At 41.8% G+C, this 15707-nt stretch overlaps 1 long non-coding RNA gene across 1 annotated transcript; it reads right to left on the bottom strand.

Annotated features, from left to right (window-relative positions):
* Window positions 1-1274: 1274 nt before the first annotated feature.
* Window positions 1275-13512, bottom strand: LOC139794938 (uncharacterized). The gene is made up of 3 exons (XR_011725319.1): window positions 13222-13512; window positions 2146-2215; window positions 1275-1384 (listed from the first exon to the last, which is right to left on the bottom strand). It is a non-coding gene; the product is annotated as an uncharacterized lncRNA (long non-coding RNA).
* Window positions 13513-15707: the final 2195 nt, after the last annotated feature.

Raw genomic sequence — 15707 nt, 5'->3', positions numbered from 1 at the left:
TGCTTATGTACCTCTTGTCTATACTTAGTGTGTTCAAGGCTGCAGATGATCCTCCCTCTCAGACAAGTTAAGAACCCTGGCCATATTTAGGCTCTTGCAGAGCTTTCAAAGCTCTCGATTCTCCTACCATTTGCAAACACAGATCTGTGCTGCTGAACTACAGAGCTGCCTCCCATTCTGACTGGTCACCAAGCAAGACCGATGAGAAATGTCTGCCCAGGGTCACATTTCAATGCTCTTGCTGATTTTGCACTCATTATTCAAACTTGCACTCCTCTCTGCACTGCTGATGGTTTTTGTGTCAGGGAATGAAAAGGTGGTTGCTGACTGAAGTGCTGTACTGTACATATATTCCATCACATCGTGGCTTTTGTGTGTTCTAGGTACACAGACCTCTTCTCAGACCACTTATCATGTTGAATAAAACAGAGCACTATGATGCTCAAATTCAAGAAGGCTATGAGGCATTCGTAGAGTGGAGTATAGTCTACTACTCTAGAAGCAGGTAACACAGAAATAAGACAGGGTTGTATTTAGACCACTTACTGAAGGGGTGTTATTTATCTTACCTAAGTTTAACTATCTCAAAGTGAGTTGCTTACTCTAACACTAGTCATCTAATAGTCAACAGGAAGAGAGAAGAGCCTTTAGGGAGCAATTAATCCCAATCGTTTCAGATACTGATGTTAGGGTGGGACTATAAAAGCAGCCTGGATAATCACCTCTGATTTAGACAGCTAGAGATGTCTGAAGTTGGGCAGGTGACTCCCATCCTAAGCAAATATCTAAGAGACAGCTGGAATGACTCATCCTCTAGTTGGAAGGATTGATTGTGTGACTACTTTTCTCTGTTGACTGGGCTGGAAAGGCCTCCATATTATTTCCCTCTTGAACTTAGACTCCATGGAGGCATGGCTGAGACAGAGCTTTCAAGGTAAATCATATTCTCACCTTCAACAACTGTAGAGGACTCCATCTCCAGTAAAGACACATAATCTGCAAAGGTAGCAGTAGAAAGCATGTCCAAGCCTCCCCCAGCAACCCAGCAAACAGGGGGGGAGGGGGGGCGTCTCTGAAGGCTGTGATTATGCAAAGGTAGTTTGCAAAGTGAGAAACAGGTCAGAGGTGGAGCAAGGTTACTGTGCTGCTAAAGAAATGTATAAACTATTTTCCCAGAAAAGAGGCACAAGAATCTGGTGAGCAGTTTTTCTCTCCCAGATTTTTTGTACTGATCTGGAAAATCCTTCTCCATCAGTTTCAGCAGGAGACTTACGACTCAGCCCACCTACTCTGATACGTCTGTTATTCCAAGAGTATTTTCCTTCCCATAATGGAATCCTAGAGTGTCTAAAAGGATAATCCTCTGCTTCAAATGTGAGTGTATCTGTGAACAGAAGCCAGACAGTGTTAATTTTGTAGAGCATGTTTTTTCAGTGATATTATTTTCAATCATTGTATCAATGTGGGGTCTGGTTTTCACTTTCTAATATACATTGCTAGTATATTACAAACCCCAATGAAGTCTCCCCCTTCCCCCTAACAGCTAAAAGGGTTGGCTCTTTTACATCAAATACACCTAATATAACCAGCTCTGTTACTCATGCTTATGTGATGAAAAACAAATTGGAACCACAGACCTGTATGAGAAACATATTTGGGGACTCCACAAAATCCCAATCCCTTTAAGAACTGGAGTGTTTTGTAGCTTTATCACAGGGCTTCCCAAACGCTGGGAATGGAATACAGGCCACACAACCTGCTATGTTTGCAGGGGAACAATGTAAACCTGTTAAAACTACAAACTTGTAAGGAAAAATGCTCACAGAATCATGAAAGAATTGCTGGAGCAAAAAGAGACCTCTCCTCTGACTCTGAGGTTTGCTCTCTTGGGTCTCTTTCTTCTGGATGACTGTTTCTTTTCACCAACAGAAAATTTTGGCTGTTCACTTTCCATGTGCTGCTCTAAGTGCATTACAAGGCAACAAAAATCAGAAAGGTCCCCATGGTACATGATGGATTTCAGAATTTTTCACAGCTGTCATCAACCAAAGGCTGCTTTACAGATTAGGAAAGAAAAGCTAGCTATTAAAAAACAAAACTGAATGTTTTGGCTAGGGTCAAAAATATGAAATCAGTATCACCCACCTCTGTGGCCCTGATCCTGGGCAGACTTATGCACAAGCTTCATTTCTCATACTGTTGGTGCTCCAGTTTCCTGTCACATGCAAAGAAGAGCACATGAATCAGTGTTTGTTTGCAAGTCACAGTCAGTTGTTTGAAAAATGAAAGTTCTGGTGAAGTCAAGTTGAAATCCTTATGACTCACCCAATGTATTCACTAAATAAATATTATGTAAAATGTAGTTAGTATTGGAGCCTGAAATAATGCACATTCAAACAGACCAAAGCCCTGCCTAAGCCCTCACATACGTTTTCCCAGACCATGGCTGCCTCTTGCAGCCTCTCCACCCTGTCTGGAGACCTGTCCCTTGTGAGGGTGTCAGCAATAGTTAACTGATAAAAATATATTTGAGTGGAAACTAGATATTCTCACTACAGCTCAGACCTGACACTGTTTCAAATACTTTTTTCCCCAAGCAGAAGTAGAGATTAAGCTATAAAAACCATTATTTACTGTGAACCAATGCACCAAGCTTTATACATTTCTTGGTTACTTAATTAAAAGCCTCTAAAAATGGCATTTGTAGCATTAAAATATCACAGAACTACAGAAATGCAGGGGAATGATGTTCCTTGGGTGAGCTTCTTTGCTTATTAAATCTGTACATTTGAGTTAGTAAGTAAGTATTAGTATCTCTGCTCTGGTTAGTGCCTTTGTGGATGTTTTGTATTACCACACAGATGCAAGCATAGTGCTCAGGCAAATGTCAATAATAAGCAAGAATTCAAATCACAAAACCTGAGAAAATACTTGAAACTCAAATCTATCTAATTTAAAAAAAAATGCAATCACCTACTGATGATTGTAAGAAAGCAAAAGCTCAGCTTCATCCAAATTTGGCCAGAGATGTCTGAAACTTCAAGAAAGGGTTCTTCAGATATACTAACAATATGCAGAAACAGGAATAATATTAATGTGCTATTAAATAGGAGAGGTGAAATAGTCACCAATGATGCTGAAAAGGCAGAGGTTCTCAACACCTTCTTCACCTCTGTCTTTACTCATGCTGTTAGGTTCCAGGCCATAGGAACAAAAGTTCAAGTTGTTGAAGCAGACACCAACCTGCCATTAGTGAAGGAAGAGTTGGTGTATCAGCTATAACAGGAGCTTGACCTGTACAGATTCATGGGTCCAGATGCCACACATCCTAAGGTGTTGAGAGAGATGGCTGGTGTGGTTGTGAATCTGTTCCCCATAATACATGAGAAGTTTTGGTGATCTGGAGATGTCCCTGAAGACTGGAGGAAGGCTAATATCACTCCCATCTTTAAGAAGGGTCCCAAGGAGGATCCAGACAATTATAGACCCCTCACTGAATTATCAGCTTCATTTCAGTCCCTGGGAAAGTCATGGAGTGAATCCTTCTGGGGACTATCATCAGTCAATTGAAACACATGATTGGGAAAAGTCATTGTGGATTTATCAGGGACAAATTGTGCTTCTCAAACCCAATTGCCTTCTATGACAAAGCAACCATCTTAGCTGATGCAGGATGAGTGGTGGACATCATCTACCTAGGCTCTTCCAAGGCTTCTGATACAGTAATTCACAGCCTCCTGACAGATTGTACCCAGAGGGTGATAGTAAATGGTTCATCCTCCAGCTGGCAATGGGTCATAAATGGAATCCCCCAGGGATCAATTCTGGGCCGAATGCTGTTTAACATCTTCATAAGCAACCTGGATGTTGGGATCAAGAGCACCCTGATTAAGGTCACGGATGACACCAAGGTGGGTGGAGAGGTGGACACCCCTGAAGAGAGAACCACCCTCCAGGGTGACTTAGATGGTCTGTAGAGGTGGGCTAGCAGGAACTTTATGTGGTTCAATGTGGAGAAGTATAAGGTCTTGGAGCTGGGAACACATAACCCAGGATTGCAGTTCAGACTGGGATCCACGTGGCTAGAGAGCAGTGGAAAGGGACCTGGGGGTCTTTGTAGGTAACAGGCTCAACAGGAGTGAATGGTGTGCTGCACCAGCAAAGCAAGCCAACAGGATGCTGGGTTACATCATCAAGGGCATCACCAGCAGAGACAAGGAAGTCATTCTGCTCTACTTGGTGCTTGTCAGATCATAGCAGGAGTATTGCATCCAGTTTTGGTCCCTGCTGCACAGAAAGGATGTGGACAGGCTGGAGAGGGTCCAGAGAAGAACCACAGGGATGGTCAGAGGACTGGAGCACCTGCCATATGAGGAGAGGCTGAGAAAACTGGGTGTGTTCAACCTCAAGAAGATAAAATTTAGGGGAGACCTCATTACAATATTCCAATACAAGGAAGTCTACGAAGAAGATGGAGACTCCCTATTTACAAGGAGACACATGGTCAAGACAAGAGGCAATGGGCACAAGTTGCTCCTGGGGAGATTCCAATTGAAGAGGAAAGAGAGGAAAACTTTCACTATAAGGACAGTCAGATGCTGGAATGGTCTCCCAGGGAAAGTAGTAGATTCCCCCTCTTTTGAAAGTTTTAAGCCTCAGCTTGACAGGGTGCTGAGACATATCATATAAAAAATCATATTAGAAGGGTTGGACCAGATGATCCTTGAGGTCTCTTCCAACCTGACGTTCCACGATTCTATGAGTCTGTGATTATTACTCTCTGAACCACAAAAGAAGCCATTACTTTACAAAGGTTATGTCTTTCACTCATGCAGATTTAATTTTGTTCACTTCCTGTATGCCTAGATTTTAATAACGTTTTAGTTTTCCCTGTAGGACAAAGATATAGTGGTTTCATATCAAATGGAAGCCCCGTGATGCCAAATTGGTTTCTAGCCACCAGAGCTGAAAAGCAGCCAAGAGGCTTCCATACTGGAACATACTGGTGACTGGCACCTTCACCTAGCTGGATCCTTGCAAAACTTGGTGTGATCTAGCACTCTTAGCTCTGCTTCTCATCATCAGCTGGTATTTCTCACCACAATAAGTTTAGAACACTGTGTGGCATTAAAATTTGAACAAATACCCCACAGTAAGTATTGAATTTATGAAACCATATGTCTTATTGTAATGAAGTCAACTGTTCACATCATGAAATCATTACCTGCCCTTGAAAAAGAGATTGGCCTTATGTACACGTGTATACATATATATTTGTCATACATACATATATTTACTTATTTCTTAGCCTTATTTAACTTTTGCACATCCAGGATTCTGTCATGGTTTTTGAACTTAAAAAGCTTTTTCTTTCCATCATGCTTTTACAATACAAGTTCAGTCCCTGCCCAGATTTTCACTGGTAAGTATTCCAGCTGCTTAAGAAAAAGTCTTAAAAGACAAAGAATGTGAGTTTTACTGCTCAGTCCAAGAAAACCCAAACTTGCTGAGGATGAAAAGTACAAGTTATGGCACTATGACAACATTAATGGCAAGGGATACAGTTTTTCTAAACAAAATTAACATAATCAATATGAAACCATTCCTGTTTATGTAATTTAATGACATATAATAGACAATAATTACATAGAGGAAAACCATACAAATATTATTTATCAAATATATCATAAAATTTCCAATTTAATTAAGAAGAATTGGAAAAGGTAGTTGGTCTAGAAAGCCCCTGCTTGAATGGAAGGTGGGGTAGCAAAGTCTGTTAGACAGAATGCTGCAGAAATTACAAAGAGAAGGAGTCAGAAGTCATTTGAGGTATTTTACACACAAGGAGCAGAAGAGTCAGAACACAACACAACCAAGGACACAGGAGGGAACTGAGACCTCTGGATCCTTCTGTAGTTAATCAAAAGACTATAGTTCTTCAAACCTCCTCTCTAGCACCTTCCTGAGAAAGCAGCTTACTGGCATGAAGGGCAGCTGTGAGGAATCAATGAGGAGAGGTGTTCCTGAGCTTTTCAAGCTGCAGTGATGCATTTCCCAATCCATTAGCTGGCTGGAAAGGTGAACTGTAGCTCAGCCCATGGAATGCCTCTGGCGGTGCTGGCTCCGTGTCTTGCCTGCAGTTGCTTCAGAAAGAACTGATTTAATAGTTAGGATGATAACAGCATATCTGAACAGGACAGAGGTTAATATAATTCTCTGAAGAGAGTTATATACCTTATCACGCTGAAACCATTATGAGAACCAGTTTCCCCCCAAAATCAAGATAAGAGCAGATAGGAATGAGAATCTTGCAGCCACATGGGTAGGGAAAACAGTCCACTAAAAATGTGGGAGTGGGAGGTAACATGGCCCTTTCATCTCCTCCTCACTAATTATGCATGCCTATAGCTCCAGGCCTGTTTTTGCTGCAGGCAATGAAAAGTACCCTATTAACTTCAGTGGCCTTGGAGCAGAACTCTTGAAGCAAAGTAATCCATATAACAGCCTGAATCTGTTGGTGACTCTACCTTTTACTACGATGAGGTTTAATGTTTTGAACCCACAACTGAGAGAGAGATTTTCAGTCAAAGAGAAAAGGAAACTAGACTGAGCTTTTCTGGGTTGGAAGCTATTCCTCACATACAGAAGGAGTAATAAGTGAAATAAAAGGGCTGTGAAGGAGGGAGAGGAAAGACTCAGATATTATGTACCTGAGTCATGACTGATTTGTGCTAGAACTTTTTCTAACATATTAAACAGTGCTTTTAGAAGACTGCAGATGTGATAAAACAGATGCAGCAGATGCAGGAAACATAGCACTTCTCGCAGGACAGACTTTTGGGGGTAATTCAGTTTATTAATGGCATGTATTATGGAATAACAAGTTGCAGATGATCATTAAAACTTATCCTTAACAGACATTCCTTGTGTATTCATCTTTTGTTGTTTCCATAGCAGGGATGAGAGAAATCTGTGTAGCCTGAGACTTTTAAGTTCCCAAGGCTCACATTTTCATTTTTGACTTGTGATTTAAATGCAAGGATTATTTTTAAGGACAGTTTAATTAAAAAATAATAATGAAAGAATTGTGTCACAAGAAAAGCTTTTGATGTGATATATTCCAAGGACAGATTTGGCTCCAGCAATCTCATCTGCTTCTTCCCCTCATTTTCTCAACAGCTCTAGAAAGAGCAATGGCAAATTTCCACTCCTAGTAGAGATTCATTGCTCTCCTCAGAGCAAACACTAGAGATTTTAATCTTTGCCCTCTGGTCTATCCAGCAATTTAGGAGGTGATCCAGTGGGTCTCTTGGTGAGCTCACTTGCTCCTTCTGATCTCTTCAGTATGTTCCTTAGTACTTGCAATCGGTCAAAGTGCAGACAAAAGTCTACCAGGGGCACAGCAGTAGCTGAAGTATAGCATAAAAAGGCAATACTTTATTCACAATCTGTGTCCAATGCAGTCAAAATCAAGAAACATATGCCATGACCAATTAAAGGACAAACCTGAGGGTATGAGATGTGTAAAGGGAGAGATAAAGGCCATGAATTTGGAATCAGAAGGAAAATTCTGGCCATATTCAGGAACAAAGACACAAATGACCACAAGGTGAACATGTCTGTGTCACTGTTAAACTTTGCATCTCTATCTGTTAAACTTCATGTCTCTAAACTCTGTAATGCAGGATGATGGACTCTGATGATACCTAAGCAAAACTCCAGAGTGAAGGTTGAAATGACAGGGAAGTTAGCAAATAAGTGAGGAATTTATTTGGGAAGAAGAGAGGGAGAGAGGGAGATAGATCATTATATTTCCTTTACTGTCAGACTTATCAGCAGCTGAATCTGAAGTCATGTCCCTCATCTCAAAGGACAAGTTACGTTTCCATCCAAAGTTTACAGAAAACATTCTCATGTACAGAAAGAACTATCTCCTAAGGGGATTTTGGATTTGCTGTCACTAAGACCTTTTAAGAGTAGCTTAGACATTTTAAGAGTAGCTTAGACAAATGTCTGTCCAGACTAGCTTATGTTGTGAGGGTACTTTGAGCAGGGGACAAACTAAGCTACTGCAGTGGTCTTCAGACCACTTGGGCCTATTCTTAAAAGCCTATTCTTCAATTATACTGTGCCATGCAAGTGCTGTGCAGGATAAGATGATGTAGGTCCAGGCAGAACTGGGGAGAAGGCATTTGTAAGTAGAATGCAAATGATGGAGGGCTGATGCACTAGCCGAATGCCATGTTCTTAATGCCATGTGTGTCACCAAGTCCACTGCTGGTAACGTTCAGTGCCAGGCATCCCTGATGCTAACAAATGAAATGTGTGCGGCCAAGGAGGTGGCTTTGCAGACAGAGTAAACAACAACAACAAATGTGATTGAGGCAAAATGTAAATATAACGGTAACCACTGTCAGTGCCATACTGCATATGTGACAGATGTGAAACACTGTAAGTGCTAAATGTACCCAAAATAAAAAGACACAGATGTCCTGACAGCAGGCGATCTGTGTGTTTCTTCTCCGTGCCAATTCCATATAGCACTTTGTAGTCCCCAGCTGTGAGCCCACACAGATAGCTCCAGACTCAAAAGTTAAAACTTAATCAGCCCCAAGCTTCTGTGCCCCAAGAGGCAGCAGCGATGTCTGTCCAAATGCCAGTGCCCGCTGACACGGCTTTCATGGGTTGCTGTGACTTGGGGCTGCTGAACCCAGAAGAGAGGAAAGGACAAAAATGCAGAGCGATCAAAAGACTTGTCACTGGTTGTGCTACAGTATGTGATGGCCAGCTCATCTATCAGACAAGATGAGAGGAGGCCATGTACTGCAAGAGTGTGCAGAATCCCCTTATCAACTCAACCATCATCTGGAAAAACACCAAAGTAGGGATAATAGTGTGTTATATATTAATTAGTGCTGTCAGGACCCTTCTCACTGTGTCAGGTACCTTTGCCAAAGAGTATGGACCATGCAGTACAGTGTCTGGCCTAATTAAGTGGAACTAGGCTTATAAATATTTTCAATAACTATTAGAGGTAAATATTTGCCTTTACAGCTGAGAAGAAATAAAGCAGGGAATACAGCACAACACACACAGTATGTGCCGTGCCTAACAGCAATCTGCTTGCAAACCAATGATCCAGGACATCAGAGAAATCAACACTTCTGCATAATCAGGAGGGGAGGAAACCAGATAACATTTGTGATGGTTACAGTCTTGCTTAGGTTTAGCTAATGGTATCTTAACACAAGAGTGTAACAGGCAGTTTTCTGAGCAGAGAAGAAAGTCACAAGGGCAGGCAAGGTCTCAGCAACTAGGGGACCATTTGGTCTCCAAAGATGCAGTGAGGTGCTGTATATCCCATAGTTACAACATGATGTATCCAACTGTAATTGATTAGTATTACAGGCCACAGCACCATGTGTAATAAAAAGGAGTCTGAAGCCTTCTGTGCCTTCAAAGGCAGAGAGGGCACAATCCAATTAATACCAGGTGACAAAGGCCTACACATGAACAGTATAAACATCCTGACAGACATTGGAAATGAACCATTGTTGCACAGAGCCTGAACTGTTGGCACCCAGAAAAGCTCTGGCAAGGAAGAGTTTGTTTCCAAGTGTGAGAGCACTCTCAATGAAGACCACTGCCCAGCACACTCATGGAAACAGCCAAGACACTGAGGAAAACTCAAAAATGGGCAGCTGATAAAGAGATATGTGGAAAAGCTGTGTGAATATGGTGTTACTGTCACCCAATACAGCATGTAACCACTCTGGTATGTGGTTTATAAAGCACTCACGCATAGTACTCATGTAAAATTCCAAGTCCTATGCGTGCTGCTCCAGCAGTACCACACATGCACACAATACCACAATCAAAAACACATCTTCCTGGCAAATTCTGACAACCTATATACCATGTATTGCAACCACCCGCACACATATGACGTGATGATAACAGCTGCCATTGCATCACTAGCAAATACTTCAATGGACCAGCACACATTTTCTCAGAGAGAGAGAATCTTCACACAGTCTCTGAGCAACCTACAAGCAGATGGCAAACTGTGCACATGAGGAAAAGCTTGATGAAACACCCAACACAAAGGCAGTACAAGCAAATATGCTGATGATGAATCTGGCTAATTGAATGTTTCATGAAATAAACACAACAGTAAAAGCTATCCCACCCATTAAAAACAGGCTGCACGGCAAAGCGATTCAGAGAGCATAATAACACTTGGTGGGTCGCTACTTGTGAATATTGCTGGTGGGCAGTCCAGTCCAGGATATGCTGTAAATTTTGCCACAATTGGAAAACTGCACAACACAGAGCATATAGGATTCTTCCTTTTTTCTTTACAGACCTCTTGGATGTGAGAGGGGCAAGAAAGTCTTACCATATCACTACCAGATGTAGCTTAGAGGAAGTCTTGATATGCTGAAAATGGGTTCTGCTATTATGGCAAATATACTGGTCCTCAGTGTGATGATTTTGATTATAAGCTGTACAGGGATGTGATTTTAGTTCTGTATTTTTTACCCCGAAACAAAGCAAATGACTGGAACAACAAAGAGAAATGAGACGTTTTAGAGGGTTAAAATAATTGCCTTATGATGTCTCCATGAATGAGCTAGAAGCCAGAGATGATTGCAAGAGAACTGGTGCAGATACATGAATTCCCAGCAAGTGCAATAACTGCCCATCATGTGTGTGCTGGGGAAGCCTGGACCATGTTTTGCTGTATGACACTGTGTACATACAGCCACAAAAGTGCTGCCACAAGCCAACCTGTGCTCACAGCAAGGCTTTCATCTCATCCAGCAATCTTTTCTGTTCTTACATGCCATGCAGCAAAGCCACACACCTGTCTTTACTTAGCTGGCTGCATTCTTTCTTATTTCTCCAGAACACGTCCTAATCTACAGAAGATTTAGCTCATGAGTGTTGCCTGGACAGCAATGCTCTCTGCATTTTTATGTTGTGCTTAGCATAGTAATTCCAGGAATATAGCATTTCTGTGTCATTTTGTGGTGCGTTGCAGACCGGGAGCAGTGGTGGCTCACAGGACCTACGCTACACCTGTGGGACCCCTGGGGCAGGAAAGGTGCATCTTTCCTCCAGAGCACCCTTCCAGCTCTTTTTGGCATGGGTTTTCTCACCATCCTGAGTGAGTGCAGGGCAGCCGTGAGTGAGCTGAAGTGGGGTGTGAAGCTGTGCCCACCAGCTCTGCCCCATGAGTGGGGCTCAGACCCTGCTGGCAGTGATGCACGGGTGGCGGGTGGTGCTAATGAGCCCGGCTCTGTTGTGTGTGCAGCTCTTCTGGAATTCTGTTCAGAAACACCATGAGAAACTCAGAGCATGTACTATTTACACTGGTTATTAGAAGCAGATGCTAATGTTTCTTTGCTGAGATCTCCCAAGTATCCTGTCCTTTTATGATGTGTGGCATGTGTTTGCAGTGTGTATGTCTCTATATCACATGCAAATAAAAGGTTACTTTCACCATTTGTGTTGTGTTCATTGATAATGAGGACCTTACAACCTCTTTCTGTGGTCTTGCCCCTACAGATGTTGACTGTGGAGCTGAGGTAAGCATCTGCAGTAATGTGTAGGGCTGCTGTATGGTGTACATGTGTGGATGTTTGGCCTGAGCAATGGATGAAGTATAAATCAGGGTAATAACAGTACTCTGAGCTGCCTCCTGGCACTGGACAGCACATGGGCAACCAGGATGTCTTAGCTGTATACACACAGTTCAGTGTTTGAGAATGGCAGGTCCAAAACTGTGCAACATTCACTTTCTCTCTCACACACACATTTGTATATATGTACCTTATACTCCTACTACAAATAGAGTCTGCAAATAGTACTCTACATACAAAAGTTTATCTGGAAAATGATACATCCATATATAAGGCAAATATCTTTTGCCTAGGTACTTCTCGGTGTAATTTAACTAACAGCATAGCTGAGTTCATGTGTGAGTTATTTACTAACTAGAAGATTTGCTCACGTAACTCAAGTGTCCTTTAGCAGCAGAATACCAATAATTCAATGCCTGTATTAGACAGAATGGGCCTAAAGTAATACTGCCATAAATCTGACTCTTATCAAGCTTTCTTAATCCTTTTCTCCTGGAGTAACTAGGCCTGTTTTAATGGATCCACATGCTCGAAGTTTCTGTTTCTAATTTCATGTTTACAAGCATTAACTTTAACATGAAGAAACAGGGTAAGCTTAGAAGATTTCTTAGGCTTCCTTTAGAACTATCAGCCCCAGTTTGGGAGTTCTCAAGGCAATGAGCAAATCTACACTTTCCAGCTATTTCCTTCACAGTCAAGTACCTCAGCAAAGGTGTATCAACTTTCAACTGTATTTACATGACATTTTGGATAAAGTTTGACTTAAAAGTGGAATGCACAATTATGTTATTCTTACCCACCAGGCAGACACTGGTATCTTGCTATAATGCATTTTGGGTACCTTTCATCAGATGCCACAATTGTTTTCTTCCTGAACTTCTGTCACGCTTGAGATACAAAGCTAAAATATACCATCCTGAGCCACTCCTGCTGTGTTAGTGTCTTGTCTACACATGCACAAAACTCCAGAGAATAGTTAATGGTTTGCTTTTCTAACAAAGACTTAAGTCTGTGTCATAACAAATACTAAAAGCCATAAGTAATCATATCTGAAGAGGAGGAGGGCAGAGAGTGTTTATGCTTTTTTTGACGTGGCTGGTTTGGATGTGAGCAGCCCTAAACATTGACTTGGGAAGCAATTGGGAAAGAGGTTGGTCACTTCCCTTCGGTGAATACAGTCTGGAGACAAGGTACACAGGACTGCATTCTCCAAGGCCAAACAGTCTGTCACATCATTATAGAGAAAGAGTAAGAATGGTCATGATTTAGGTTGAAGATTTTCAGACTTTAGTACTTGAATCACTTCAGATTACAATCTAGGCTGTTTAATGTCAGGCATTTAGTTCTATATGAAAGTGAAAGTACAGATCTGGGAGCTATTGCTGTTGCTGCCTTCATGTGAGAAAAAAGAAATGGAGTAGAAGTACAGGGAGTTCGGAGCTGTCAGTTCCCTACCTGTGGCTCATTAGACATCTTTGGTCTATCAGAAGAAACTACATACTGGAACCTGAATGACTTCTACAGCTAATGGCATTCCTGAACCATGCTTTGTAGGGAAACAGAGGTCAACCCTTACCACATCTTGCTATTATAACTCATGCTTTTCATCTGCTTTCTCCTTCTCCATGCTCCTCCAGGAGCCACTCTTTCCTTCCATTCTCAAGTCCTTGTTAAGGCAAGACAGCACTGAGGCTTCCATCTCACAGCCCTTGTCCCAGTGCTTGGAGGTATTCCTACTTCTGCTTCCATACCAGCTGTCAAACTTTTTGTCTTCTAACAGTGAAGCAGAAACACATCCAAAGCAACAGAGTTTCTATTGCTGCATACTTTGGTGCATACTAAGTTGGGAGACCCTTAATCTAAATGGGTTTTCTTTTTCTTTCTTTTTCTTTTCTTTTTCCATCTTTTCACATCAGTCTTCAGATATCCATCAATAGCTTGGTGTTGGTACAGTTGTGAAACTATTGCACATGTAGTCTTTTCAAAAAGCTGAGGTTATTTCTTTGAAGGCAGCCAGGCTAGCCTTGCTCGTGGTCACACTTCCTTCATCCTATCCAAACTCTAGATTCAGTGACACTTTCAATAGGGAAATCTCCTTTAAAATCTTCAGAAATTCCACAGGAGAAGATCTGAAATAATTTAGACCACAGACATGCAACGGTGTAAATTATTATATAAATGATTATTTAGTGTCTTCAGAATTATTCTTCTTAGATGCAAATAACAGAAATGAATGCTGTATTTTTAGTCATCAGGCACATTTTTTTATGTAAAATTACACACACAATTATTCATGTATACTCAAATTTTAAAACGCCAAAACTGCGTGTGCATCTGAAAAACAATTTAAACCAAACCCTGAGAATATTAAAACATGTATCTGGAATATGTGGATTTTATGATTACAAAATTCTTTCATTGAGAATGTTTAAACTTGTATATATGCCAATCTGTTTACAGGAAAACTGTTTAGCTGGCAATGTAGCCAGCTAATATGCCTAAAGAATTTTTAAAGATACCATAAAGGCATTTTTATATTTTATGTACTCACTTTCATTTGGTTTCATTCACAGCACATTGCAAACTTGAAAATGAAATATTTCTCTGTCTTTTGTCCCCTGCAGACATTCTGGTCAGCAGAATAGTCCTTCTCTCCTAATTGTCCCTGGTGGAAATAAGTGAATCCTTGGCTTTAACAGAAACTAGAAGAGCCAACCACATTATGCTGGTTGAATCTCTGTAACAGCAACGTGTTCCTTCAAAGGAACTGCCTACCCTTTATTTGCCAAACAAAGGCCATTCTTTGCACCTTAAGCCAGGGTGGAGTAATTAGGGGGAGGGAATGGCAATTATGGTCTAAGAGGATGGGGAAAAATACAGAGGGCAAGCAAGGTGCAACTTGTAATAATCATTGTTTATAGTATGAAGCAGAACACGAAATGAGGAATGGGGCAGGCGTTTTCCTGTGATTTGAGTATTAGGGCTGAGAGGTATTTCTCTTCCTCTTTAATATCCATCATGCTGAGAAGACCAAACTGGGTGAAAAGTTTCTTTAACACCCCTTAATACCACTATCATCAGGGAAATTGAGGGACTACAGATCAAACAAAACCTTTGTTCCACAGCCTTACTGAGCTGTGATCACAAAAGAAGTCAAACGTTCTCTCCACCTGATGGTGAGTTCTGCCCCATTTTGGAGACTGAGAGGGTCTGTCAGAGTGGAGGCAGCCTGCCCTGCAGAGAGAATCTGCTACTCCAGCAGTGCCACTTCAAAACCTGACTTTCTGAAACTGGCTGGGAAAACCACTGGAGGACTCACTGCAATGCTGAAAGGAGCTGCACTGGGGCAAAAGCAAAGGGGAAGGACCAGCCTACTTCTGACCTACACTTTTGGAGACAGTCCAGAGGACAGATACAAAGATGATAGAGGGCTGGAGTACCTCTCCTACAAAGACAGGTTGAGAAAGTTGGGGTTGTTCAGCCTGGAGAAGGCCCTAGGATAGAGCTTATGAGAGTGCTCTGAAACCTTATAGTGGCCTTCCAGTACCTAAAGGGTACTGGATGAGGAGGGACTTTTTCTACAGACATGAAGTGATAGGCCAAGGGCTAATAGTTTTAAATTGGAAGAGGGCAGATTTATGTGAGATATTAGGAAGAAATTCTTCAGTGTGAGGGTAGTGAGACACTGGCACAGGTTTCCCAGGGAAGTTGTGGCTGCCCCATCCCTGGAAGAGATCAATGCCAGGTTGTATGAGGCTTTAAGCAACCTGGCCTACTGGCAGATGTCCCTGCTCTTGGCAAGGGGGTAGGAACTAGATGATATTTAAGGTCCCTTCCAAACCAAACCATTGTAGGATTCTATGGTTTGGTGACTGGCAGTGCAGTATACATGTGATATCAGAACTGACTGACTAGGTAGGGTGTTCCTGACCTAAGGAAACCCCTCACCCATGAGGTCGTGGTACAGCGCATGAGCTGGTCTGGACTGACACATCCCAGCACAGCAACCTGGCTGTATATCCCTTCAGAGGATGAGAAGGACAAGAAAACAACAACAAAACT

Source organism: Heliangelus exortis, chromosome 3, assembly GCF_036169615.1.
Source record: "Heliangelus exortis chromosome 3, bHelExo1.hap1, whole genome shotgun sequence".
NCBI lineage: Eukaryota > Metazoa > Chordata > Aves > Apodiformes > Trochilidae > Heliangelus > Heliangelus exortis.
The sequence above is the reverse complement of the archived record's forward strand: the minus strand, read 5'-3'. Positions and strand labels throughout refer to the sequence as shown.